General features: G+C 46.5%; 1 long non-coding RNA gene across 1 annotated transcript; it reads right to left on the bottom strand.

Moving 5' to 3' along the window:
- Positions 1 to 532: 532 nt before the first annotated feature.
- On the bottom strand, positions 533 to 4,064 carry LOC108446179. Its single transcript, XR_001861300.1, has 3 exons — positions 3,636 to 4,064; positions 3,010 to 3,091; positions 533 to 970 (listed from the first exon to the last, which is right to left on the bottom strand). It is a non-coding gene; the product is annotated as an uncharacterized LOC108446179 (long non-coding RNA).
- Between the last annotated feature and the right edge of the window lie 726 nt (positions 4,065 to 4,790).

Genomic DNA, 4,790 nt, shown 5'->3' with positions numbered 1-4,790 from the left:
GCTTTGAAAAAGTTTCTCTTCAACACAGCCTCATGCTATTTGAGGAAGAACAAGGAAGAACTTCTTTACTATGCAGGTGATCAAGCACTGGAACAGATTGCCCAGAGAGGGTATGGAATCTCCCTCACTGGAGATAGTCAAGAACCATCTTGCACCTGGCTGTCGCTGTTGTCCACAGGGATGGCGCAAAGAACGACACGGAATTCAGGTCCAGGATAGAATGGAATTATTTAATTAATTATCAGCTCGTTTATATAACTTGGTTTGCAATAGAGAAATGACATTATTGGGTGCTTGGCCATACACCTCCCAGAGTGATTGGCTGAATGCTACGATGCCTATTTCAAAATATTTTCTTCAGTAAACCAAAACAAGACCATGCAGGTGCAAGATAGTTTACAAAACCATCTTTCACTGTTTCTCAGCTAAAGCATGAGAAAGGAAAACTTCACAAATGCTTCAGCAGCTGGAAAATTCCTCTGCTCCTGCTTTTTAGCATCCACAATTCCCCCTTTTTGTTTTAAAGACCAAAAAGGTAGCGTTTGTAATCCTCTGCGGAATCCCTTGCAGCAAGTAGAACAAACACAGCATAAAGGATCTGTTTTGTTACCAAACAAAATCCAAATCAGATACTAATTTGGAGTAGGCAGAGAGATTCTCCAGCAATGCCATGGGAGATACATCTAGTGAATCCAGCTATATGTCCAGTCATTAATTCTGAATAGCCTTAAGGGCTCTAAAATTCTGCATAACATTCTGACTCCGTAACATAAGAAACTTGAAATTCAGTCTCTGCTTGTAGAAGGACCAGGCTGATGGTCGACATCTTGGTCATCATCAGAGGGATCATTCGATGAATGATCTGCATTCTGGTCATCATTTGAAGGTTGCCTTGGAGGTTGCCTGTTCTGCTTCTGCTGCTGCAGGTCAGGGTGAACGCATCTTGCAGGTAGCCACTGTACCCCAGTATCTGTGGAAACGTAAGCATACCCACAACCCCAAGCAATGAGCTCATGCGGGCCTTCCCACTTCTTAGTGAGCAGGTCCCGTACCCAGACTTTCGCTTGAGGCAGGTGCGTCTTGCCCGCAGACTGCAATGAGAGAAAATTATTCAAAATAACAGGTTTGTTTGAATTTGGTGGCACTGTAAGATGATTAATTGTATATAAATCCTTTTCTAGTCGGCTCTGTGGGGTTTCTCCATGCATTCCCCCCTTTTTGTTTCTCCAGAACACTCTTCAAAGTACCGTGAGCGCATTCCACAGTGGCTTGGCCAGTAGGAGAATGTGGAATACCCAAAGTATGATTTCCCCCCCATAGGTGCAGAAACTGCCGCGTCTTCTGAGAGACATAGGCAGGACCATTATCCGTTTTCACAGAAGAAGGTACGCCCAAAATCACGAAAGCGAGTTTCCAACGGGTGATGACATCGCGACCTTTCTCTCCAGTATGAGCAGATGCCCACATAGCTGAGGAGAACGTGTCAATAGACACATGCACATACTTAAATCTGCCAAATTCAGGAATGTGTGTTACATCTGTCTGCCAAAGCTGTAAGGCCTGTATGCCTCTAGGGTTTACCCCTGATGGCAAAGGTGCAGCGAATCCATGACAGTCAGCACAAGCACTGACAATGTCTCGAGCCTCAGGTGGCATCAAATGAAACTGCTTCTGCAGGGTGTGCACGCTTTGATGAAAGAAATTGTGCGATGCTTTAGCTTGTGCAATTTTGTCAGGCTGAGGTGCCACCCAGGCAGGGTTAGCCAGCCTGTCAGCCCTAGCGTTGCCTTCTGTTACGAAACCTGGCAAATTAGTGTGGCTTCGAATATGCAAAATGTAATATGGATGCACTCGAGCTTGAATTGCACTCCATAAGGCCTTCAATAGTGAAAACAGAGCCGCATTATTCACTTCCTTCAAAAGCAAACAATCTAAGTGCTGAGTTATGTCGGCTACGTAGGCAGAATCAGTGACCAAATTCAAAGGAACTTGAGAAAACTGCTGAAAAGCCATGGCAGCAGCTCTCAGTTCAACCAGCTGGGCTGAGCCTGACTCGTAGCCTTCCAGCACCTGCCAGTCAGATTCCTCCTTCCAGGTAACAATGGCTTTACCAGCTTTCCCGGACCCATCAGTGAAGACGGTGGGCCCTTGCACTGGCACCTGACTATTTTTTGGTCATAAGGTGAAGCTGGTCAATTTTGCCATTTGCAGTAATTTATGGCTGGGCAGATGATAAGCAATCTGTCCCGAAAAATTTTGCAGTGCACTTTGCAAAGGAGCACTCTTAGTAAGGCTCCACTCAAAGTGTTCCTGCCATATCGGAAGAACAATTGTTGCACAATCTGCTGCCATTAATTGCAAACACCAATGATGGCATTGATTGACAAGCAATCAATTCAAACAATGTGGGTGCTGTCTTTTTTGGCTGATGTGGCCATTCTATCCATTCTAGGATATGGAAAGAGTCAGGCCACTGTTTATTCCATTGGCCAATGATACCTGTAGGATGAAGATCTGGAGTGGTAATGAAAACAGTGATATCAATGGAGGGATCCACTCAATGAACCTGACGAGCAGAAACAGCCTGCTGCACCTCCTCCAGCGCTCACTGCGCTTCAGGAGTCAATTTTCGAGGTGAATCCAACTCGGGGTCCCCCTTTAAAATATTAAAAAGCGGGGCAAGCTGTGCCGTGGTTAGCCCTAAATAAGGACATAACCAATTAATGATACCCAGCAATTTCTGAGCATCATTCAAGGTCTTAATAGAATCCGAGAATTGCACCTCTTGGTGTTGTATGGTCTGATCCAGAATTTTGACTCCTAAGTATTTCCAAGGAGGTTGCTGTTGAACTTTCTCCGGAGCCACCTGCAATCCATAAGAATGCAGAGCAGCAAAGAGGCTGAATCCTTAGCAGGTCATCCTGGGTGGATGCTGCCACCAGGGTATCATGGTAGCAGTATGCCTCAGGAAACTGCTCACGGACTCCAGACAAAGCTTGAGCGACATACCATTGGCAGATAGTCGGGCTGTTCTTCATTCCCTGAGGTAGAACCTTCCATTGATACCTCTGCGCAGGTTCCGCATTGTTAACTGCAGGCACAGTAAAAGCAAATTTCGGTTTGTCATCAGGATGTAAAAGAAGAGTGTAAAAAAAATCCTTCAAATCAATGATCAGGATTTCCCGCCCTGTTGGGATCATGGTGGGTGAGGGCATACCAGGTTGCTATTCCTCCATGCTTTCCATCACTGCACTGACTTGTCGGAGATCCTGTAACAATCTCCATTTCCCTGATTTTTTCTTGATTACAAAAACAGGAGTGTTCCAGGGGCTAGTAGAAGGTTCAAGATGTCCCTGTTGTAATTGTTCCTGGACTAACTGATGAAGGGCAACTAACTTCTCTTCAGGGAGGGGCCACTGATGAATCCAGATAGATTTGCTTACTAGCCACCGCAAAGGCAGCGTAGGATATACTGCGCCCTTCGACACGGTGGCCCCAATTAAAAATTTGTCCCAATCCGCACCCCCAAGCTGCCAACACATCCCACCCCCAGAGGTTAAGCGGAGCTGCAGTGACATAGGGCCGAACTGTAGCTGTTTGCCCCTCTGCATTTTTCACCAGCACACGTTGCTCACTTAAGTAGCTCTTTGCCGTTCTTCCCAACCCTGTGATGGCTGACCCCGCAGGGGCCAGAGGCCACCTGGGAGGCCACGCAGAGAAGGAGACAACTGTCATGTCAGCGCCCGTGTCGATCAAACCTTGGAGTAGGATCTTGGGCGGTTGGGCATTTGGCAGGATTAGGTTACACATCACCTGCGGCTTTTGGCTGGAGATATCAGCAGTCCAGAAGACCTGCAGAAGCCCCCTAGATCCAAAGCCACCATCTCCGTGACTGCGTTGTTCTGCCCTAGGAACACATGACTTAGAAGGCACAAGTTGAACAATTCTAGTCTTTTCAGGAATGGTAATGGCGGGGTGGGTGTGGAAACCATAGCACAAATCTGGCCTGTAAAATCAGCATCAATAACTCCTGGGTGTACAAAGATCCCTTGAAGGGTGACACTAGATCTTCCCACAAGCAATGCACTGAATCCCTGACCTAGGGGTCCAAATGCATCCAAGGGAACCTTATAAACATGACAGGATTCTAAGATGACTGTTGCTGTGGTGTGCACATATACCCCGACTGATCCCCGGGTGCTGGCTGCAAGCTGGCTGAGTAGGCCTGTGTCAGAGGAGCCTGGGGAAACATTTGTAGCTGGGTGCAATTCTCCTGTGTGCCCCTCAGCCAATTTTTTCCCGGATGTATCAGGGATCGACCATTGACATGGTAGGTAGATTGACAGTAGTCTGAAGAATGACCTGGCCTACCACATCTTTTGCATTGAGCAACTCCCCTGTTTTCCTTATTTTTCTTCTTTCACTTAATCTGTTTCTGTTTTTCCTCAGCCTTAGGTTGCCTTTTTGATCCACCAGAATTTAATTGAAGAGGTCTTAGAACTGCTGCTAAAGCAGATTTATGCTCTCCAGATCCCACCTTAGCACAGGCGTCAACCATTTGTGTTATTGTGGGTCCTCCAGGCAGCGCATCTATGATCCTTCTGCACTCATCATTAACATTATCTCTTGCTAGCTGTCTGCACAACAGCTGTCTCACGGTCTCATCTTCAACCTGCTTTTCCAAGGCTGCAGCAATCTTTTCCACAAAAGATAAAAAGTGCTTTTTCTCCCCCTGAGATATTTTCACATATCGTGTTTTAGGAGCAGCCATGTCTATGCCCTTTAATCAG

This window comes from Corvus brachyrhynchos, unplaced genomic scaffold (genome assembly GCF_000691975.1).
Source record: "Corvus brachyrhynchos isolate BGI_N302 unplaced genomic scaffold, ASM69197v1 scaffold264, whole genome shotgun sequence".
NCBI classification, from domain to species: domain Eukaryota; kingdom Metazoa; phylum Chordata; class Aves; order Passeriformes; family Corvidae; genus Corvus; species Corvus brachyrhynchos.
Note: the sequence above shows the minus strand (reverse complement) of the source record. Positions and strands in the feature narration are given on the sequence as shown.